Source organism: Squalius cephalus, assembly GCF_949319135.1.
Source record: "Squalius cephalus genome assembly, chromosome: 19".
In the NCBI taxonomy this organism is placed as follows: domain Eukaryota; kingdom Metazoa; phylum Chordata; class Actinopteri; order Cypriniformes; family Leuciscidae; genus Squalius; species Squalius cephalus.
The window spans coordinates 2,783,806-2,809,580 of record NC_137140.1 but is presented as its reverse complement, the minus strand read 5'-3'; the positions used below and the strand labels follow the sequence as shown (position 1 = coordinate 2,809,580).

At 38.5% G+C, this 25,775-nt stretch overlaps 1 long non-coding RNA gene across 1 annotated transcript in view; it reads right to left on the bottom strand.

The window, feature by feature from the left end:
* The window catches only part of LOC307147344, a 72,980-nt gene that overhangs the window by 1,936 nt on the left and 45,269 nt on the right, over nt 1–25,775 (bottom strand). Inside the window, exon 2 of the long non-coding RNA XR_013819282.1 lies at nt 2,014–2,087. This is a non-coding gene — a long non-coding RNA (uncharacterized lncRNA). The remainder of the gene's footprint in view (nt 1–2,013; nt 2,088–25,775) is intronic.

The window sequence follows — 25,775 nt, the reverse complement described above, 5'->3', positions numbered from 1 at the left end:
TTGTCATGCTAACCGTAACCTTTTAAAGCACATTGACTGCAGGTAGCCCACAGAAACAATAGGATACAGTAGCATCCTCCTCTAGAGTTACTGCCAGAATCTGCTCTCCCACAGTCCTCGTCTTCCACTCGGTGGGCGCGAATAATAAAGCCGTCCAACTATGACATCACGGCTAGTCGTTTGTTTTCTGTACATTGCCATGGCGATGCGAGCGAAATGGCGAGATGGCAACGACCGCGGAGATGAAAGACGGCATTAGCACATCAGGATTGAGACGAGCACTAAGATCTGTCAGAATCGCTTTTCTTTTTGGCCTTTGATTTTCACATAAGCTCTCCTGAAAAGATCAGTGAAACTATGAAAAGTCACGCTGACCTCGTACTTCACTGTGGACTCGAGGACAAGAAGCTTCTCGACCAATTATTCAGGTCAATCTCGTCCCTCCATCTCTACCACACACACTTTTACACACAGCGTGTCAGACGGCGGAAGAACAGAAAGTCTTTGGCCATTTACTTGTTAAACTTGACACTGTGACATTCTAGAGGTCAGCTTAGTTTGACACAAAGTTTCATTTTTAATTGGAGCTACTTACAGTGAGACGTCTAAAGTAACGTTTTGTGTCTTTACTGAAAACAACAGCATACTGGTTGTTGTTGTGAAACTGCAGTTGGGTTTCCTGATAGAAATCTCATCTGAAATGCTTTTGCTCTTTGTGTACGCAGGCGTTTCTTCAAATAGGGGACGTTTTATGATTTAAATTAAATCAAGCAGATTTTCAACATGCTCCGTTTGTTATATGAAGGTCACTATTGAACAAATTTGAGAAATTTTACATAAACTAGAAAAAAGTAATTTGCTTAATTAAACAACATTATCAACAACGTCTGACGTCTGGTTTGGACTGATGAAACTACAATTGTCAACAATAGCAATAGTACAGAGGTAAGGTGTTGCTAAAAGCTTTTATGCAAATCAACCCATGTTCAAATCCAACTTTTGCCGAACTCGCTCTGATCCCTTTTCCCATTACATTTCAGATCAGAAAGGCATTTATTTTCAATAAAAAAATTAAGACAATATTCTAAAAGTGGATAAATAAAGTGTTTATTTGTTAGGGTTAGGGGTATGTGAAGGGAGGGCTTCATTGTCTCAATAAGGCGACATCCATTTAACAATTTTAATAAATATAATAATTTATAATCTATATTATTATTGCATACTGTTCAGTGTACAACAACACTGGGGTGCAAATAGTATCTGCCACTATTTACAAGTTTAAATAGCATCTAGCTACTATTTACACTGAAAATACTGATTTTTTACATAGTGTAAATAAAATCTACCGGTGCAAAAAAAAAAAAAAAAAAAAAAAAAAGGAAAAAGAAAAAGCTAAGACCCAGCATTGGACTAAACAGTTACAGTACATTTAGTGATGAAATATTACTCCACTAAAAGTAGAAATACTCCACTTGAGTAAAAGTGTTTAAAAGTCCAAGTGCTGATCTATAAGGACTGACGTTTACTTTTCTTTTCTCTTTTGTTGTTGTCATAATTAGGACTAACCAAAGCATGATTTCATTTCTCTTTTTAGATAATGCAATAAATAAATACATCAGAATGGGAGAAAGTTGGAATTTAAACTTTCCAACTTAAATTGGTATTTCTATTTCTCCAATAGTCATTGATCACAGAGTCCCAGTACAGAAGATGATGTTCTCCTTATCCTGGTATAAAACGAAGGAATAAATCAGTGCTGTGAATGTCAGAGACTGATAACATTAGAGTCTGCTGCATTCTTTCCCTCAGGTTCACGGCTGGATGGACTTTATAGTCCTGGATCCTCTGCTCGCAGAAGTGAGATCGAGAGCACTTGAGCGATAAATTCAGGCTTTGTAAATCTACACAGATTTTATTTACTGTACAGATGCTATCCAGAGCATCCTGTGAGACCAGCGTATGTGTTGATGTGGGAGAGCTGGAGTTTATTTGACAAAACAACATGACTTTTACCAGTCAAACGTCCCTCCATCGGCACAGACGACAGCGTTCTGAAGCGTCCCGTCGGATTTGAGCTGATGATGCATCTGAAACAAAACAGACGAGGTCCAGTCAGAATGGAGACTCTGTCAACAAGTAAAATGTCTATTTAAATGCAATTCATGACGTTTAGTCTTTGTTTGATCTGGTTTGGATGTCATTTCTAATCTCATGAGGCAAGTCATAAAATATGATATTTTTATATCTGGTAAATCACACTACCGTTCAAAAGCTTAGGGTTGGAAAGATTTTTAAAGTTTTGAACTACAGTGAGGAAAATAAGTATTTGAACACCCTGCTATTTTGCAAGTTCTCCCACTTGGAAATCATGGAGGGGTCTGAAATTGTCATCGTAGGTGCATGTCCACTGTGAGAGACATAATCTAAAAAAAAAAAATCCAGAAATCACAATATATGATTTTTTAACTATTTATTTGTATGATACAGCTGCAAATAAGTATTTGAACACCTGTCTATCAGCTAGAATTCTGACCCTCAAAGACCTGTTAGTCTGCCTTTAAAATGTCCACCTCCACTCCATTTATTATCCTAAATTAGAATCACCTGTTTGAGGTCGTTAGCTGCATAAAGACACCTGTCCACCCCATACAATCAGTAAGAATCCAACTACTAACATGGCCAAGACCAAAGAGCTGTCCAAAGACACTAGAAACAAAATTGTACACCTCCACAAGGCTGGAAAGGGCTACGGGGAAATTGCCAAGCAGCTTGGTGAAAAAAGGTCCACTGTTGGAGCAATCATTAGAAAATGGAAGAAGCTAAACATGACTGTCAATCTCCCTCGGACTGGGGCTCCATGCAAGATCTCACCTCGTGGGGTCTCAATGATCCTAAGAAAGGTGAGAAATCAACCCAGAACTACACGGGAGGAGCTGGTCAATGACCTGAAAAGAGCTGGGACCACCGTTTCCAAGGTTACTGTTGGTAATACACTAAGACGTCATGGTTTGAAATCATGCATGGCACGGAAGGTTCCCCTGCTTAAACCAGCACATGTCAAGGCCCGTCTTAAGTTTGCCAATGACCATTTGGATGATCCAGAGGAGTCATGGGAGAAAGTCATGTGGTCAGATGAGACCAAAATAGAACTTTTTGGTCATAATTCCACTAAACGTGTTTGGAGGAAGAAGAATGATGAGTACCATCCCAAGAACACCATCCCTACTGTGAAGCATGGGGGTGGTAGCATCATGCTTTGGGGGTGTTTTTCTGCACATGGGACAGGGCGACTGCACTGTATTAAAGAGAGGATGACCGGGGCCATGTATTGCGAGATTTTGGGGAACAACCTCCTTCCCTCAGTTAGAGCATTGAAGATGGGTCGAGGCTGGGTCTTCCAACATGACAATGACCCGAAGCACACAGCCAGGATAACCAAGGAGTGGCTCTGTAAGAAGCATATCAAGGTTCTGGCGTGGCCTAGCCAGTCTCCAGACCTAAACCCAGTAGAGAATCTTTGGAGGGAGCTCAAACTCCGTGTTTCTCAGCGACAGCCCAGAAACCTGACTGATCTAGAGAAGATCTGTGTGGAGGAGTGGGCCAAAATCCCTCCTCAGTGTGTGCAAACCTGGTGAAAAACTACAGGAAACGTTTGACCTCTGTAATTGCAAACAAAGGCTACTGTACCAAATATTAACATTGATTTTCTCAGGTGTTCAAATACTTATTTGCAGCTGTATCATACAAATAAAGGATAGTTAAGGTTAAAGGTTTAATAAAGGTTTGTTAGGATAGGACAATATTTGGCCGAGATACAACTATTTGTAAATCTGGAATCTGAGGGAGCAAAAAAAAATCTAAACACCGAGAAAATCTCCTTTAAAGTTGTGCATTTATGTTGGTGATTGTGCTGCATCCACTCACACAAATAAATGTTTTATATATTTACGGTAGGAAATTTACAAAATATCTTCATGGAACATGATCTTTACTTAATATCCTAATGATTTTTGGCATAAAAGAAAAATCGATCATTTTGACCCATACAAAGTATTGTTGGCTATTGCCACAAATATACCCGTGCGACTCGTGACCGGTTTTGTGATCCAGGGTCACATATATGTAATATTCTTTGTAGAACTTCAAAAAGACCAAAAGAATCACAATGTGCAAGATTTTTTGTCTCCTGACTCCATGATCTTCTTAATGAAGTCATCACATCAGACAGACTGCTTGTTAATGGACTCAATCGGCCAGTGTTTTACTACTACTGCTGCCCTAACACAAAATCATAGGTCATGTTTTACCCTCGCAATTCTCCAAGCCCTTCCAATCTTTCTCCGGCTCTGACATCACAGCTGTCTCGGAGACAACAGAGCCTCCCTCTTTTATTCCGAACAGATGGAAAAACAAATAACAGATCCAGTATGATTCTGTAGCCAAGCAGAACCAGCCCTGCACTCCCGGCGACATGTCAATTATCACTGATAAATATCTCTTTCCTCTAATCGCTCCACACAGAGCCCGCTCTCGGATCAAACTCTTCCTAGCAAGGCTTTTTTTAGATGTTACTTTCTTAACTGAATGAAGAATATTCACCTGAAGAAGAAGGGATCATTAGAAAACATTGCGAATACCAAACCAAGCAGCAGCAACTGTTATTATTTCAATGTTCAACATTGATAATAATCATAAATGTTTCTTGATCATCAAATCATCATATTAGAGTGATTTCTGAAGGATCATGTGACACTGAAGACTGGAGTAATGATGCTGAAAATTCAGCTTTGATCACAGGAATAAATTACATTTTACTGTATATTCACATAGAAAACAGCCATTTTAAATCATAATAATATTTCGCAATATTACAGTTTTTACTGTATTTTGATCAAATCAGCTTTGGTGAGCAGAAGAGACTTTAAAAATATTTCCAACCCTAAGCTTTTGAACGGTAGTGTGATTTATCTGATATAAAAATATCATATTTTACGACTTGTCTCATGAGATCAGAAATGATAACCAAACCAGATCAAACAAAGACTAAACGTCATGAATTGCATTTAAATAAATAAAAATTGACTTTATATTCACATAAGAAACAGCTATTTTTAATTATAATAATATTTCACAATAATACCATTTTACTGCATTTTTTTTGGATCAAGTAAATGCAGTCTTGGAGAGCATAAGAGACTACTTTCATAAACATTAAAAGCATAAATATTCCAACCTTTTATACAGTAAAGTATGTCAGATCATGGACATAGCAAAGTTTGAGGCTCTGGCTTATTTTGGGATCATTTTTCATAAACTCAAATGCAAGTTGACAGTTATTGTTTATTAAACGCTGAAGCAATATCACGCTAATCACAACAACATCACAATTGTGATGCATCAAATGTATAAGATAACATCTCATGTAATATAGCACAAACAAATAAATCATTTTCATACTGCACACAGTCACAATCATGTTCACAAATAGATACTTTATCATTAATAACTCCACACAACTCAGAACGACCAATTATTGTCATCATAATCATCTCCGAGCAGACTCGCGTAAGCGCTGCGTTTAGCCGAATCACCTTCACGCCCCACTAGCACATGGAGTTTAATGCCTCGTTGACAAATTACAGTAATTTTAATAACTATCTTCTGTAAGAATGGACATTATTCCTGGAAACTAATGACTCACCTCATGACTCATAAGGGAAACAGCAAAAGTAGTTATCAGAGGGGGGGAATCTTTTTTTTTTTTTTTAAGAAGAAGAAAGAATAAGACAATGAAAAGACAATAAACATGATTGGAAGTCTCTCAGATGCCTTCTGACTGTCAAAACATATGGCAGTTAAATAACAAATTATGAATTCGTAACCAAAAACACAATTATCTTTTTCCAAGACAAAAAACAATTTGAACTAAAAAAAAAACCTGGCACACACTAGCAAACTGAGTTTCCTGATGACTGAAAAAAAATCTAAAAAATAACTGAGAATAACCATTACAAATTGTGAAAGGACTTCACGTTTTGATAACAAGAACCCCCTGATGATCCTCTTGCAAATGTAATATTATTATTATGTTCATATGAGTTAATGTGTGTTCAGTTAACATTTAGTCTGCTTATATTTATTTTCATTTTAACTTCTGATTTAAAAAGCAATTGTTGCTGTTTTAGTATGTCATGTTTATATTTTAAGCCTTTTTTGCAGATAACGTACAGCCAACAAATGCATATTTGTTTTCATAACTTGCACATTGTTTAGAGGACAACATTGGGTTGGATGAATAACATTTTTTTTTTTCCTCTAATAAATATATGGAATAAAATGGCTTTTTCTTATCCAAATAATCAAATAAATAAAAGATTATTCAAAATTGAATCAATTGTAGTCCTAGTTCAATTATTTGGAGATAATTTTCCAAAATTCAAAAGATCAAATGAGCAGCAAAACCATTTCATCTGTGGAGAATGAGAATGCCATTCAGAGGTTGCATCCAAAAGTGAAAGTCCTTCAGATCTCTTCCTCTATTTACCGCAGTAAAGGGTGTCATGTACAACATGTTAATAACTCTGACAGCTCAAAAAAAAAAAAAAAACCTTTTCCAAACTTTCCACAGACACCAGATTGAAAAGCCCTGTTTAAACATCAAATCACCAGAACCAGATGGACACCCAGTGGAATTTTATCAGGAGATTTGGCATCATCTTTCCCACTTGTCCTCAAAATGATGTCATAATTTTCTGAGAAAAGCAATTTTGAAACAAAAAGAGCTCTCAAAACTCTTGGGTGAAAAGCCAAATTAAAACCAAAAACAATCATTTAGTAATCTCATTTTATATAATCTCTGGCATCGCACCTGATAAAAACCTGAAGTCTTTTATACTGATATTCCGATCAGATCATATCACCATTCAAATACATATTAGTATTAAGGTTCATGGTTATAACTTTATTAGTACAATTTGTACACATTAACTTAGTAGCCTAACGTCTTCTCATTGAAACCTCACTGTCCTCTTTACTAATGTTTGCCTGATATGATGCAATATTGATGTAACTCAACTTGCACTATGAGATGATGAGGGTGTGCGTTTGATTAGTTTCCATTTTCCATCTTTGTTAAAATGCTCTTTCACAAACAGATATTTGGAACAACTAAGTGGGTTGCATCTTGGGATCAGGGTGTGAAGGACAACAGGGTGTTGGGATATTAGGGTGCGTTTAGTGAATTCAGGACTTTAACAATAGAATCAAATGATTTAAACAAGCTTTTATAAACAACCAACAGCGTAAAGCAGCAACAGCTATAGTGTATGCATACACATGTACAGTATATCCTTCTGTGAAAGCATAACTCAAAGCAGTTAACAAGCAATTAGTCTAGGCTATATTCTAGTCTTGAACCAGCTTATATGATAGATGTGATTGCTATACGTTATATGATATGTGATTGATTTACGATATATGTGATTAATATATGATATATGTAATTGATATAAGATATGAGGATATGATATATGACATGATATATGATATGATACATAAGATACATGATATGATACATGACATGATATATGATATGATACATGACATGATATATGATATGATACATGATATATGACATGATATATGATAATATATATGATATGATATATAAGATATATGATATGATATATGATATGATATATGATAAGATATATGATATGATACATGATATGATATATGACATGATATATGATATGATACATGATATGATATATGAAATGATACATGATATGATATATGATATGATACATGATATGATATATGACATGATATATGATAAGATATATGATATGATACATGATATGATATATGATATGATACATGATATGATATATGTCATGATATATGATATGAGACATGATATGACATATGATATGATACATAATATGATATATGAAATGATACATGATATGATATATGATATGATACATGATATGATATATTATATGATACATGATATGACATTTATGATATATGACATGATATATGATATGATACATGATATGACATATGATATATGAAATGATACATGATATGACATATATGATATATGACATGATATATGATAGGATATACGATATGAGATATATGATATGAAATGAAATGATGAAATTATGTGAAATAATATGAGATATGATATGAGATATGATATAAATGCATTTATATAATATAATATATCACAAATGTATGTCCAGTGCTCCTGAAAACTAAGAGGGAAACTGTTTATGCATGTCTTTATATCTAGCATAAATCAAACACATCTATGTGACATTCAGTCAATCTTGATTTCAACCCAGGAAGAGATTTCCCCCCAAACATTGGAACATTTACCACTCATCTTGTGAAACACATTTAAAAAAACGTGTTTCATGACCCTTTTAAAGCGTAGCGTGTGATGCGGCTCTAGAAACGAACATTGAGAACACTGTTATAGTCCCAGATGGTTGTGGTTCATTGGAATCACATAATGAATTGATAGGGATTAGTCAAGAAAGGGTGTGCGCTAATGTTATCTACTACAGCAAGATCTCGTAGTGCTGCACATTGTGGAATACAAAAGGAAATGCCATTTCAATTCAATGCCATTTCCTTTTACAAGTTAATCTTTCTTTAGTGTGTAATGTTGCTGTCTGAGCGTAAAAAATCTCTGCAAAGTTTCAAAGCGCAAAGTTCTTCTCTATATCAGTGTCAGTGTTTCTGAACTCCTGAAACACCTCCATTGTAGTCTTGAGTTTCTTGAGGGAATGAACACGTCACAATATTCCTCATTTAAATAATTAATACGCAGAATAAAGGGGCGGGGCCTGGTTGAGTTAGTTAGTAGTGTGTTAAACTGGCGGTTATGGTAAAGGGGCGGGACATTTCCCAAACACACTCGAAGCGCTCGACCAATCAGAACACACTGCTCCAGCCGACTAATCAGAGCACAGAGACAGGAACTAAACAGTTCCTGGATGGCCACAGCTCAGCAGAGTTTAGCTTCAACCTTAATTAAACAAACCTGATCCTTCAGACTTAAGGTCCTTGCACACTCCAAAAATTCCAAAATTCTTGTCTGAAATTTTTGCACGTTAAAAAATCAATACGACCTATGGTTGCAAGCTCCGTCGTTACCAATGGAGTTCAATGGAACTTGAGACCATATTTGGCTAACGATGATTTTGGCAAACGCACCCCAGAGCGTTACTGTCAGACTGAGAAGAGAGGAGCTACAACAATGTGAAAAACAATGAGCATTCAAGCATGAAAACCTATTCTAGTAGAGCCCAAAAACTAAATTAAGACTTTGAAAAAGGGCATAATAGGTCCCCTTTACATACAGGCCATACAGTACATAGGAGAAAACAACCTAAGAGTCCATCCTGATGGCATGGCACCAGACTGGATCATCCCAGAACGCGAGAAAGCAAGCGAGACTCCTGGGCATTGTGTTGGTCTTGTGCTCCATGATTAAAGGCAGACCTTGGCCTAAGATCAAGCCTCATGCCCAGCAGGCTGTTACTGTCGGAGCCGTGGACGATCGCTGGCCAACGCACATCGAGCTGGCAGGCAGCAGGAGAGTCTGCTAACCCTCCTGAGAAGCCGTAGGCACGTAGCGCTTGGTGAAACTTCAAAAAAGGATTTGGGGGAGGTGGTTGTTAACACTTAAAGAATAAAATGCATTGTATAGGTAAGCTTTGAGGGGGGAAATGCTGCTGTATTGATTCGCACCACAATGTGCAGTCACTGTTTGGATTTAAATAAGAGTCTATGATTGGATCATTATTGCTGTGATTATTATGGTTCTAGCATGTTATATGTTTGGCAACAGTTCTTCTAACTCTAATTGATGGAGTGTGTATCTTTTCATTTATTAAACAGTTAAGTAGGAAGGCACATGAAGATTCATCAGGCTCAGATTGGGAAGAAATGGTTGATCATGAGGAATCATTTCACACATGAATTGGCACCTTTGAGTCCAGACCTTAAACTCACTGAAAGTCTTTGGGATGTGCTGGACTCTTGCATTTTCAATACAAATCTTGAGCAAACATTGATGCTCCTCTTTTTTGGTCAAGATCTTGCAAGAGTCCAACCTTGACATTGTCATCCTGGAATATGGCCGTGATGTGTCTTCCTACATGGTTGTTTAAGAAATGAAAAGCTACACACTCCATCAATTAGGGTTGGAAGAACTGTTACAAACATATAACATGCTAGAAACATAATCACTGAAATAATAATCCAATCATAGACTCTTAAGCATTTGCCTATTTAAATCCAAAAAGTAACTGTTGTGGCATACTAGCTCTTCCTCAACTGATTCTTAACACTTTAAAGTCATGTTTTGTGTTATGTTCAGAGTTTGAGAAGCGTTCAGTGGATCAGGCTAGCCGCTACATTGTTTTTTCATGCACTGGTCAAATTTAGGGATTTTGGGCTATTTTGCTTCCGTAGCATGACGCCTTTCAGACTAGTGGAAAGAAAACCCCCAAAATACACAATTTAAGTGTTTCTTTTATTACACTTGATCCATTTGCTTCTGCGGGATTTCAATTGCAATACACATCTTTAAATGCTTTTTCCTCAATCTTTTTCTTCCTCAGAAATCTCCACTTACATCAAAGTTTCCAGTTTTAGATCAATTAAAATGTAAAAAAGTAACTTGTCACTGGAAAAAACAAAACAATGCAATGCAAAAGCATCAGTACTTTTACTTAGCTATTCCCCAACACTGGTTCTGCCCTTGTGGTAACTCGCTGTTCACTTTCTCTGCAGCAGATGGAGAAGACAACAGTCTTTATGCACTATCTGTATTGCTTACATCTTGTAGAAATCGTCATTTCCTCAGTTCTCAAATAGGATCTGCAGTTATTTCGGATGACAGGTGGAGAACATGCAATCACAGTAACAATCACGTGGCAGACAGCATCCTAATGTGGAGGAAGTCCACTGTCTGAGGTCATGTTTCCTGGCCAGGAGAACTATCTGTAGAAATTATCTCAAATTAATTATACACCCAACCCGTGCTTGTGTGCATGTGGAAACATTTCTGCAAAATGATATGACGTTGCTTCTTGCATGTTCCGCGACACTTTCAAAGTCAAATGTCCAGTTAGTGGCGCTAAAAATGGTTTTAGTTAAGCAGTAAGTGCCTCGTCCTGCATCTTAAATTATTATATTTTTAATCAGCTGGTCGCAATGCATTGAGACTGGCTTCTCTGCAAAGCATACATGTGATGCTGCCTTAGTATTCTGCAAAAGACGATCTCTCAGCAGGCAGCATAACTCATTTTCCTACCTTTTGCAAATGATAGCACTTCTATGATGCCTCAATAGGTTTTTGGAACAGATCAAGCATCTTTTGGCGATGCTCTCCGCTTAGTAAAAGACATTTGAAAGATCATGTAATTGGTAAAATGAGCCCAATCCCACTGTGCACGTGTGCCAGTGTGTGTCCACATGGCCAGATAGTGTTAGCAAGAGTTTATCCGCGATCAGGTTTTAATGTTCAAGGCTTGCATGGAAAGTGGAGGAGGTGGGGGTTAGAAACAGCTCTGTGGGAGTCTTTTGCAATTAGTAACTATTCCACACATCTGGAAACATCTGTCACAGGGGAATTATCTCTTGCTTCTGGGAACAGACCTTGCAGGCCAACCGCATATGTTTTCCAAATGCACGTGCACAGATACACACACACAAACCACATAAATGCATAACTGCTAGTCAGTCTGACATAAATTCATATTTAAGTATATTTGGCAAAACATGTTGTCGGAATAGTTCTAAATATATATGATGCATACGAATTTACTCAACTCTGTTTACCTCTTGTGTGTGTGTGTGTGTGTGTGTGTGTGTGTGTGTGTGTGTGTGTGTGTGTGTGTGTGTGTGTGTGTGTGTGTGTGTGTGTGTGTTAAATGATTTTTATTTATTTGAGAATGCAAAGCCACTAAAAATATTGCACATGCCAACTTTCTTGCATGCACGCACACACGCACGCACACACACACACACACACACACACACACACACACACACACACACACACACACATATATCAACTCATTATAAGCCTGTAATTCCCTGAAGTGTGTCAAATGAAGCAAAAAAAAGTCCATGATTACTTTTTCTTTCCAGCCCTCTTTTAATCCAATTTTCGAATTATAAAAATCTGGTGCCATGATGTTTCAGATATTAGGCAGAGTGGGGCTGAGGCATTCAAGCCTTTTCATTAAAAGTTCATTAAAGTGTTTATTTATTTCCATTAGATCCAAACAAAAAAGTATTGAATCAGGAATCAATGAATTTTAAAGCCTAATAATAATGCAAATTAAAAGCATTGTTGTACTCGAAGATATTGAAAGATCTGATAACCATAACCATTTCCTGGGAATAAAGACAAATGTGCTGCCGAACCTCTTCTCTACAGAAACATCAATCCTGCTAACTGACTAATATTCTCTAACCTCAGCTCTTTATATGAAGTTGGATATATAAGTATGTCCAACTTTACCTGCATATACGATCACATAAATTGCTTTATGATATAGCAAATTTCAAATGCTTCATTGCAATTATCGTCGCAAAATGCAAACTATATTATCGCCCAGTTATGCATTTAAAGTTATATAGGCTATAGGACAATGAAACAATGTGCATTGTGCTATATAAATAAATTTGACTTGACATAACCATGTCCAGCATGTGTTCAAACTAAAGGACTCATCCGCTCCATTTCAGAGTGACCTTTAACCTAAATCCTAAAGCGTGGAATGTTTTGATACACAATCAAGGCCAAAACTGAATATTGCGCATGATTATGCAAACCGGTCTAAAAAGAGCTGACTCTTTTTTACATGATCCCACTCTCTCTCTTTTCCCAAACCCCAAAGCCAGAGGCTCCACATGAGTACAGATCGGTCCTAATGAAACTCTCCCCCCGGTACGCTGTGTGAGTATGCGTGTGTGTGTGTGTGTGTGTGTGTGTGTGTGTGTGTGTGTGTGTGTGTGTGTGTTACTGGACAGGGATAAAGCCTATTCTCAGTATGCATGTAAATGAGTGGGTCAAATTCCAGGCCCAGGGATTTGTTGGAGACACATGGGTAAGGTCTGGCCAGGACTAAGTCAATAATTCAACCTCGACCACAAGGTCTGTCTTCCGCCTCCCAAACTGCCTGTTTAAGACGGTTCTCTCGTTCTGACCGCCATAACAAACAGACAGGGTGAGAAGTACAAAAACACATACAAACGTGAATTAACACACACAGACTAACATAAACAAACAACACAGACTCACATAAACAATCATGGATTCCCTTATTCTCAAATACCTTTTCAGAGACAAAAAAGGTGGAATAAATTGCCTCAGACTATCTTTGCCAACCTCAAACACATAAACACATTCCCACATACACACACAGCCATACCTAATTTGAATTACCAGAATAAAACAAAAGTGGACCGGGACAAAGAAAGTGGTCTGCAAAAAAAAACTCTTTCACCTGAAGTAATATTTCTTTACCTAATAATATAATATAATATAATATAATATAATATAATATAATATAATATAATATAATATAATATAATATAATATAATATAATATAATATAATATAATAGCCCAAGCATAGCCTTTTTTTTTATAATTTGTACCTACCAAAGGTGGTGTGTTCACACTTGGCAGGTTTGTCTCCAACTAAAACAAACTCTTAATAAGTGTGAAACGCTGCCGTCTGAAAACTGACGCGCAACAGAGAAGTGGATCATCATGGTCTCGGTCCGTTTCCAAATGAACTCTGGTGCGGTTCGAATTAAATTTGAAGGCAACACGGACCAAACACATCTAAACAGACCAAAAACAGGATGTGATGTCACAAGATGCCATCCTAAAAAGGACAGAATCGTTATAGTCGTGATGTTGCCCATTATAGTTCAGTGCAGGTGTCAGTTTCCTTGCAGCAGATCTGCGTTTGTGTGTGTAACAGAGGAATAACTGGTATCATCATCTTTTTTTTTTTTTTGACCGGACCAAACGAACCAATCGAACCAAACTACCATTGTGAACACACCCACAATCAACAAACCAAAACACAACATAGCAAAACTAAACCCCAAATCCAAACCAAACAAGACAAAAAAAAAAAAAAACTAAATATAACCAAAGACAAAAAAAGTCAAAAAAAAAAAAAAAAAAGCCAAAACCAGCCAAAACAAAACCCAAACAAATCCAAGAGCAAAAATCTAAACCAAACCAAAAGGCAAATCAAAACACAAGCTCTACTAGAACCCTGACTTATGTTGGGTCCTGGGAGAAAACAAGCATTAAACACTCTCAGAAAGTAGTACAAGAGCTGTCACTGGAGCAATATTCTTTCAAAAGGTAATAATATGCACACTAAATAGCTCGTCCCAGTGACGAGCTGATGCATCGTTGTTCTGAGAGTGAGGGCGGACTAACATGCATCTGACATCTGGATCAAGTGTTTGTCGCAACAAACTGAATCAAATTAAAAAGGTTTAATATTTAATAAACACCCGATTCAAATTGAAACTGCAGATTAATATCTCCTCTATAAAGTGTACACCAGAGTTTTCTAGAAGGAACAGCCAGTGAAAACATACACATGCTCTCACAGAACTAATGGAAGTACAAAAGCATATGTGTGTCATTTGTCAGTCAATACACAGACACACACTCTCTGATGAACTCGCAGTGTCAAGTGCAATTTCTTTACCTCGTTTGCTCAGTCTAGACTAACTACATATTTATACGTGTACATGCATGCATACTCTAACATTATGCCCGAGGCAAGCAGACTCCTGAAACTAGAGCCAGCAAGGTGCAGGAACGCTCTCCTAATGAATAACCAAGCAGTAATTCAAGCTAATGTGGACTAAAGCACAGAGTTCAGACACATGTCTCCATGTACCGTGAAGAAACTCTTCTCAGTTACAGCAGTGAGGAAGGTCTAGCAGTTGTTACGGATGTGTGTTCTCCCTGTGAGCCACCGGATCAATGACTATCCCTCTTCGCTATGTTTGACTTGGAGTCTGACTCTGGACTACAGATGCTGATGAGACCAGGCTTTGAGCTGGACCCAGAAACCTGCAGGAGTCGAACAGGCCCTCCTCACTGCGCAAATCACCAGGTTTTGTTGTCTTGAACTGATTGAAGTTGACAGCTTTTATTTAACTTCTCACCATAAACGCAATATTCACAGATCCATTTGGTCAAAATCCTCTGCCAAAAAAGTCAATTCAAGTAATGTGCTAAAGCAAAACATTGTGACCTTGCTCTTTGTGCACATTGTGTTTGTGCAAGCCAAGAAACCTCAACTCACACACAAAGAAAATGGATAATTACAAGGACTTTGAAATATATGCATAGATGGATGTTCATCCGGACAGTTATTGGCCGCAACAAAGCAACTGGACCTCGTGTGTTTTCAATGAGAGTTGTTTTATCCAGTGCAACTCTGGACCGCTGGAGCAGTGACAAAGTTGAGCTAAACTTCATGCAAATTAGCCGGGACAATGACATGATTTTTATTTACTTTTTGACCTATATCATTTTATTTGTATTTTTTCAAAATATACCTTAAAATGTGCACTGCATATCTATTATTATTAAAGAAAAAAGCCACATCAATGGATGAATCAAGAATACTGCCAAATATAAAAGATCATTCATTCACTACTAAAAGGAGTTGATCAAAAATAGTTTAATTTCATCAAAAGATGAGTATTTTACCCTCATATTTATGCACTGAGCAGTGTTGAATCATTAGTTTAGCTGGTGTGAGTGATATGGCCAAACACAAAAACCCAAAACAACAGCGTTTCATCGTAAGCTGAAGGTCAAACTCGCTAAGACTCGCCACGACATCTTAGATCACATCTTTCTCTCGGCCTCCCAAACGTGATCCAGAACATTGCACAGTTTCACTGGCAGGATCGGTGTAATACATCTGAATTTTTAGTCAGCGTGAGCATGGGCGAGTGCTGTTGCCTTTAAACAGACAGACGGTGAGAGAAAGAGTCCCAGATATATAAGTTAGAAAGGAAGAGAATGTTGTGTAGGAGGAAAAAACGGAGGCCACTTTTAGCAAATTATTATCATCCAAAAACTTTAAATGCTTCCAGTGAGATCTTCGCCTGTCTACAGGCCTCTTCTTTGTTATGGAGCAACTCTTCTGCCAGGCCACTTTGTTTATTATCGGCATCCGTGCCCATTTGGACAAAAAAAAGGTTAGTCTTTTAAAACACCCAATCCTTTCCAAATCACACTTCACCAACTATCCATCTCACACTTACAGCTTTCCATCCCATCCCATCTTTCCATTTCCTCTCACATTTCTAGTATTGTCGTATCTCCAAGACATTGCACATGCAAAAGCTGGATTTCAACATGTCAGATATACGATGCTCTACAGAAGATCTCTCAGGGTGTGAAAGAGCCTCCAGCGGTCTTGCTCTCTGAGATCTACAATCCATCAGGAAGAGAGAACTGAAAACCAGGGAATTGAAACATCTTGCACTAATAATCGCAATCGAGTGCCTCTAATTAGGAACATCCCATCCCGAACCCTTTTAAACAAAAAGCAGTCATGTTTATCCATTTATTTCCCTCTCTGTTATATCACCTCCTAATCTTCCTCCCTTTTTCCTAGTCTGACTGACGCAGGACTCAATGCATGTTAGTAGTAGTCATATCTCAAAATGAGCATGTTGTCCTTTCCTCTGTCCTAAATTTAGACTTTTTCCTCTAGTAAAACTGTATTCGCCAGAGTAGGTGACTAAAACACTCGCTATAACCCACGTCACTGCTCACGAGGTGTGAGGGCGTGGAAAAGCAAAGCGCGCCATCCAGACCGAGGACCTCCTTCCTGGAGACGTAAGAAAACAGAAATAAAACCCGATGGAATATTTCTTTCCACTGGCTTGTATGAGGGTGAGGACATGGAGTAGCAGGTGACTATCGTTTCTGGAGCGCCAGAGCAAGTGTTCCGTGACTCACAATTAGATATAAAAGTGCGAAAATATCCATTTCCCAAATTCCATTTACGATTATTCTCGTAAATAATAAAGTCGAGTATGGGCAAAGCGCACTCCAGTAACGCTCTGCAGTGCATCAATGGTGACACGTGCTTCTAACAAGTACTATTTAAAAAGAATTGTGATTAAAACGGATTACTTGAGTATGTTTTACAAGAAAAAAAAACGTTTTCAGTGTACATGGTAAATGTCACACCAACACAATAACAGTGAAGTAAAGCAGTGAATCATATCGCTGTCATTCGAAAAGAAATATTGAAAGCTTGCGCCGCTCAGTCTGCCTGGCTGCAACCCTGGAAGTACAATTATATGAAAGCATTGGTGGAAGGAGTTGAGTGGGCGACTAACAGTCCGCTAACAGACGGAAGGAGAAATGAGTAGCGGAACGCAGGAAGGAGGAATAAAAGAGAGGGAATCCTTGGTCCGGTGCGCTGGCATGGCTCGGATAAGCTGGAGGAGAGGGTGAGGTGGGCAGGTTAGTCATTACAGCAGTCGAGTCGTCTGGATAGGCTGTGGCAGGCGTGAAGGAGCAGGAGAGAAGAAGAAATGGATGACCATGACTCAGCAGAAAACTGTGCAATCACTGACAACCTACTGAGGCCTGCAGAAACAAAACCCTGTGATTTTGAGTGGGTGGGATTCAGATACAGACTGAAATGGCTGTTTGGTCATTTCGCTACTTTTCAAATGCATTGTTTTATTGTTTTACCCTTGTTCTAGACGCAGACATTTAATATTGCATAGTGAAAATCCAATAATTTACACATTGAAAACTATTATGATCTAAAGATTTATCATAACTAACCATGACCGTCCAGTGTTGACGTCATTTCAACCACAACCAGCAATTCTGCAGCTATTAATTCATTCAAAAGTTAGCAAGCGTACCCGTTTACCAAAGAGAAAAGAGATGTTGAGTCTTCACATGAATGTAGACGTAGAAAAAATGTATATATCACTTATGAAGAGAAGTTTATGCTTTTGAACAAAACATCTTAATGTGTGATGGATGGATGGATGGATGGATGGATGGATGGATGGATGGATGGATGGATGGATGGATGGATGGATGGATGGATGGATGGATGGATGGATGGATGGATGGATGGATGGATGGATGGATGGATGGATGGAATTGTTTCTCTCAAATTATACCCTGGCAATATGATAAATACATACATTCATACAAACTGTTTCTTCTCTGAAATTGTACCCTGGCAATATGTAATTAAGAAGAGCAGGAAGTCCACTCCAGAGTCAACAAAACAGTGGGGGGAAAACACATGCAAACACATACAAAAACACTCAAGACTCATTGAGCAACGTCATCAACTGATATTGGACGCTTTGAGAGACGGCGTGTAGAGTTCCAGTATGGACCAGAGCCCTGCTGTTAATTAAATGGCCTGATCGTTGAGCTGTGGTTCCTGCTGCACTCAGAGGCTGATAAAACACATCCATACCTCGGCTGTAGTCTTCCCTTCTCCATGGCCAGAGTGGGATAAATGAACAGTGTGCAAGAACCAGGAGAACGGAGGAGAGAAGCCTGGCATTCTTATGAAAACATTACTTTTCTTGGAATGCCTTCAAAAAAGGCACTGCTTTTCCCTCCGAAGGTTTTGTAAAACTCCCAGCTGTTTTCTTTGCGTGCAGTCTTTGCCAAATAGTTAATCATAATAATCACACTACTATTAGTTGACGTCAATACGAATAACATCTAAAGATGATTGGTGTAAATCCCTACTATAATGCCCCTGGTACGGAGCGATTGGATGCAGTTTGTGTTCCTTCCTTTAATAACCCAGTGGAAAACAAGTGGAAACAAATTTATAAAAGACAAAAGTCATGGTTCTGATTCATTTTTCCCCACATGTAAAAGTCAAGACAGATTTGCCATAAGCGGCATGTTACATTTTCATGTGTGTCTGCTGAGATGAGGCTTGACAAGGTAGGGCAGTTACTGTGGCAGTGATTTGTTGAGGTATTTGAATAAGAAACTGCTTTGACAAGTCGTGGAAGAGAATACGACGGCGGGAGACAACGTGGCTTTTCACCTTCGCCCTCCGAAGTGTGGCTTGAGCTTCAATATGACAATAACCATTACATCTAAACCAATTCATACAGTTCTATAAAATGTCAAGCAAATAACATGACTTTCATGAGATGCATTATAGCTTGTAAGGCGTAGTTCTCTGAAAAGTACTGCAACACTTTAAATAAGAGATAATGTACAGTCAGACAATTATTATAAACCTGACAATGGTTTCTAATATACAGCCCTTATACAGTTGAACCATTATAGAGCTCAGTTTTGAACAATCATTTCTAAACCACTCATTTTTATATGCTTTTGTTGAAGACATAAGTCTGCATTATTTCATTTTATACCTTGGTCTGTCTGAATACTCAATTCTGATTGGCTGGAAGGTACAGGCAGTTCCAGTCAGTTTAATCACTGTTCTAAAGTAATGCTTTATTCATACACACACACACACACACACACACACACACACACACACACACACACACACAAACACATACATATACATATATATATATATGTCCCTCTATTGACAGTCCACACAACTACCACTTTTGCACTTCAAAAAGTTCATAAAGAGGTAGATTAAATCTAAGCCGTATGAATCGAGCGATCTAGAACAAATTTTCTGAAGATAACTCGATAATTTACTCTTTTATCCACATCAGATTCGGTAAACTGAAGCTGAAGCTTGCTTGCTTTACATGGGATGAGGTTCATTCTCATGTTACGCAACACGTTTGAGCTTCTGCAAGAACCAATGAGGTTCATTCTCGTGTTACGCATCACGTTTGAGCTTCAACAAGAACCAATGAGGTTCATTCTCATGTTACGCATCACGTTTGAGCTTCTGCAAGAACCAATGAGGTTCATTCTCGTGTTACGCATCACGTTTGAGCTTCAGCAAGAACCAATGAGGTTCATTCTCGTGTTACGCATCACGTTTGAGCTTCAGCAAGAACCAATGAGGTTCATTCTCATGTTACGCATCACGTTTGAGCTTCAGCAAGAACCAATGAGGTTCATTCTCATGTTACGCATCACGTTTGAGCTTCTGCAAGAACCAATGTGGTACATTCTCGTGTTACGCATCACGTTTGAGCTTCAGCAAGAACCAATGAGGTTCATTCTCATGTTACGCATCACGTTTGAGCTTCAGCAAGAACCAATGAGGTTCATTCTCATGTTACGCATCACGTTTGAGCTTCAGCAAGAACCAATGAGGTTCATTCTCATGTTACGCATCACGTTTGAGCTTCAGCAAGAACCAATGAGGTTCATTCTCGTGTTACGCATCATGTTTGAGCTTCAGCAAGAACCAATGAGGTTCATTCTCATGTTACGCATCACGTTTGAGCTTCAGCAAGAACCAATGAGGTTCAGTCTCGTGTTACGCATCATGTTTGAGCTTCAGCAAGAACCAATGAGGTTCATTCTCATGTTACGCATCATGTTTGAGCTTCAGCAAGAACCAATGAGGTTCATTCTCATGTTACGCATCATGTTTGAGCTTCTGCAAGAACCAATGAGGTTCAGTCTCGTGTTACGCATCATGTTTGAGCTTCAGCAAGAACCAATGAGGTTCAGTCTCGTGTTACGCATCATGTTTGAGCTTCTGCAAGAACCAATGAGGTTCATTCTCATGTTACGCATCATGTTTGAGCTTCAGCAAGAACCAATGAGGTTCAGTCTCGTGTTACGCATCATGTTTGAGCTTCTGCAAGAACCAATGAGGTTCATTCTCATGTTACGCATCATGTTTGAGCTTCTGCAAGAACCAATGAGGTTCAGTCTCGTGTTACGCATCATGTTTGAGCTTCTGCAAGAACCAATGAGGTTCAGTCTCGTGTTACGCATCATGTTTGAGCTTCAGCAAGAACCAATGAGGTTCATTCTCATGTTACACATCATGTTTGAGCTTCAGCAAGAACCAATGAGGTTCATTCTCATGTTACGCATCATGTTTGAGCTTCTGCAAGAACCAATGAGGTTCAGTCTCGTGTTACGCATCATGTTTGAGCTTCTGCAAGAACCAATGAGGTTCAGTCTCGTGTTACGCATCATGTTTGAGCTTCTGCAAGAACCAATGAGGTTCATTCTCGTGTTACGCATCACGTTTGAGCTTCAGCAAGAACCAATGAGGTTCATTCTCATGTTACGCATCACGTTTGAGCTTCAGCAAGAACCAATGAGGTTCAGTCTCGTGTTACGCATCATGTTTGAGCTTCAGCAAGAACCAATGAGGTTCATTCTCATGTTACGCATCATGTTTGAGCTTCAGCAAGAACCAATGAGGTTCATTCTCATGTTACGCATCACGTTTGAGCTTCAGCAAGAACCAATGAGGTTCAGTCTCGTGTTACGCATCATGTTTGAGCTTCAGCAAGAACCAATGAGGTTCATTCTCATGTTACGCATCACGTTTGAGCTTCAGCAAGAACCAATGAGGTTCATTCTCGTGTTACGCATCACGTTTGAGCTTCAGCAAGAACCAATGAGGTTCATTCTCATGTTACGCATCACGTTTGAGCTTCAGCAAGAACCAATGAGGTTCAGTCTCGTGTTACGCATCATGTTTGAGCTTCAGCAAGAACCAATGAGGTTCATTCTCGTGTTACGCATCATGTTTGAGCTTCAGCAAGAACCAATGAGGTTCATTCTCGTGTTACGCATCATGTTTGAGCTTCTGCAAGAACCAATGAGGTTCATTCTCGTGTTACACATCACGTTTGAGCTTCAGCAAGAACCAATGAGGTTCATTCTCATGTTACGCATCACGTTTGAGCTTCAGAAAGAACCAATGAGGTTCATTCCTCATGTTACGCATCACGTTTGAGCTTCAGCAAGAACCAATGAGGTTCATTCTCGTGTTACACATCATGTTTGAGCTTCAGCAAGAACCAATGAGGTTCATTCTCGTGTTACGCATCACGTTTGAGCTTCAGCAAGAACCAATGAGGTTCATTCTCATGTTACGCATCACGTTTGAGCTTCAGAAAGAACCAATGAGGTTCATTCCTCATGTTACGCATCACGTTTGAGCTTCAGCAAGAACCAATGAGGTTCATTCTCGTGTTACACATCATGTTTGAGCTTCAGCAAGAACCAATGAGGTTCATTCTCATGTTACGCATCACGTTTGAGCTTCAGAAAGAACCAATGAGGTTCATTCCTCATGTTACGCATCACGTTTGAGCTTCAGCAAGAACCAATGAGGTTCATTCTTGTGTTACGCATCACATTTGAGCTTCAGCAAGAACCACTGAGGTTCATTCCTCATGTTACGCATCACGTTTGAGCTTCAGCAAGAACCAATGAGGTTCAGTCTCGCGTTACGCATCACGTTTGAGCTTTAGCAAGAACCACTGAGGTTCATTCTCGTGTTACGCATCACGTTTGAGCTTCAGCAAGAACCAATGAGGTTCATTCTCGTGTTACGCATCACGTTTGAGCTTCAGCAAGAACCAATGAGGTTCATTCTCGTGTTACGCATCATGTTTGAGCTTCATCAAGAACCAATGAGGTTCATTCTCGTGTTACGCATCACGTTTGAGCTTCAGAAAGAACCAATGAGGTTCATTCTCATGTTACGCATCACGTTTGAGCTTCAGCAAGAACCAATGAGGTTCAGTCTCGCGTTACGCATCACGTTTGAGCTTTAGCAAGAACCAATGAGGTTCATTCTCGTGTTACGCATCACGTTTGAGCTTCAGCAAGAACCAATGAGGTTCATTCTCGTGTTACGCATCACGTTTGAGCTTCTGCAAGAACCAATGAGGTTCATTCTCGTGTTACGCATCATGTTTGAGCTTCAGCAAGAACCAATGAGGTTCATTCTCGTGTTACGCATCACGTTTGAGCTTCAGCAAGAACCAATGAGGTTCATTCTTGCGTTACGCATCACGTTTGAGCTTCAGCAAGAACCAATGAGGTTAATTCTCGTGTTACGCATCACATTTGAGCTTCAGCAAGAACCAATGAGGTTCATTCTTGCGTTACGCATCACGTTTGAGCTTCAGCAAGAACCAATGAGGTTCATTCTTGCGTTACGCATCACGTTTGAGCTTCAGCAAGAACCAATGAGGTTCATTCTCGTAATACGCATCACATTTGAGCTTCAGCAAGAACCAATAAGGTTCATTCTCGTGTTACTAATCTTTAAAAATTGAATGACATGAAGTTTTGTGGCCAAGAAAAAAAAAATCCTTAAACATTGAAAAACATTTGAGTCGCGCCACATGACATTTTACAACCTGAACTAACCTTGCTTTGTCATAAAAAGGTCAAATTATATGATATTTTTATTGACTTACTGACCTTGACACACAGTCATGAGGGTCTGCAGGGGTTCTTCTCTATGACCTCATTTCCTGTTTTATAGGTTTGTGTGGTCGCACTGAGAACCCAGAGAAATTATAAAAGACTGTGCCAAACTGTACATCACAATTTTATTTTAAATGGATATTTTAAATAAATTAATAGATCTAGACACCAACAACAAAAATCTAACTGACCCTTATTTTAAGGTTTTAAACTATATACCTGATCAAGTCTCCCTGACTGACTCTCTTTTTGTTTTTGTCTCTTTTTTCTCCTCTTCTCTAGCTTGTTTCGAAATCTGTTATAAATATTGTTGGCTCATTGACGAATTGCTTTTTTGTAAGTTGCTTTGGATAAAAGCATTTGCTAAATGCATAAATAAAATGTAAACACTTCATAAAATTGTACACAAATTGTACACACTGCAGTATTACAGCATAACATAAAAACGTGCTCTAATATAAAGAAGCTTTCTGCCTACCAAACGAGCGCAAGTGTGAATGCAAGTATTTCTGTGCCAGCATCACAGCAGAAGAAACCTATTACAAGTAACTCAAAAGACAACAACGTCCTCACTGACAGAAACCATGAGGCCTAACGACATAATATGGACTCCAATTACGTCTTCTAACAGAACGAAGAGGTCCTTGTTGTCTTTGAACGGTTCCGTCTTAAATCACAGCCACAGCTGGTACTGAAGCACCCGTCGCCAATTAAGACAAAAACAAACGACAGAATCTGCTTTTTACGAGCTGTGATTTGCGTCCTGACCTTTTTCCAGCTTTTCCGTCAATAAGAACAACAACTTTAAACGGACTGAACAAAAATCTTTCATGTGCCGTTTTTACAGCTCTTTTACAGTGATGGAGAGGAAAATCCCATATTGCGGCTTGGTCTGTTTTGGTGAGCTGATGTTTGATGGGAAAATATGCCACACTCATAAAAGAAAAACTGGTCACTGGGACAGTGCCTTTTCAAAAGGGACACTGTTGTACCAAAAGTGTACATATTAGTATCTTAAAAGGTACATATTTCTACCAAAACTGTACGTATTAGTACCTAAACGGTAGGGGAGTACCTAAAAATGCAGGGTTAAATGTAACACGGACCTTTCACACAGTTAGTCAGGGTCAGGTTGTGTTTCTGCTCTTTTTCTCTCGCTGCCAGAAGACGGTCTCCCATGGATTTGTGGAAAGTTTTGATAAGATTTCGTGAAGATTCTGGACGAAGAGTGTTTTGACACCATGCAAGTACATTTTCTCATCATACGTTTTTCCGGTTTCTGAGTTGGGTGTGTACGTCACCAAATCTCACTTTATATGACCGTAATCACTGTCTTGTCGGCTAAAACAGCACCATTCTGAAACATATAAGCAACTGTTAGCTCGGCTTAAACTGTGTTTTACACAGCGGGGTTAGTCGTAGCACAGTGTTACAGCCGCCGAGTGTACAGCGATAATGACATGAGAACAGGGAGACACACAACTTCAGCTTTGAGTATTTATTTATATATTTATTTTGCCACATTTAACTTTGTTGGACTTTCACAAACAATGTTGGAATTTACATTTTTCACATTTGTTAACTATGCATTGATCACTTGTTTATTTATTAAAAATATAGCCTGTTTTTCATGCAATAAACCCTTTAAAATGTGCTTTTGAGCTCGTTTTTATTATTATTACTGTTATTATTAATAATAATTTTGCATGCAGCTGCCACACACAAATATAATTCAATAGCAATTACAATACTTGATGATTTTATTTATTTATTTATTGCAAAACTGTGCAGCCCTTTCCTATATCTCTATCCATGATATTGATCCATAATAGAAGGATGACTGGATGAGGGATGGATGTATGGATATCTATCTATACAGATGTACAAACAATATCAAACTATACAGATAAAATAGTCCTGTATTATGTGTGTTACACACAAGTGTTACAACTAACCTTCTGTCTGTTACAGTTAACCCCGCATATGGGGCAAGTTGTCACATTTGTACTTCTGTCACTTTCAGTGCAACTGTATGAAAATGGAAGGTCCTATAAAAAAACTTAAAGTGTTCATAGCAGAGATGTGCATGTTGCTTGTGTAAAAAAAAAAAAAAGAAAAGAAAAAAAAAAGATTAATCTACCTTTTTTTTTTTTTTTTTATAATTGAGCCAAAACCAAAATGTGCCCCGCGCTCCCCTACTTTTTTAAAGGGTACAGTCCAAGTTACAGCTTTTGTACCATTTTTTTTCCTTCTGAGAGCGCATGGTGATCGAGTTGTCTTGCGTCTGATGTTGCTCACGCATATTTGCCTCTCTA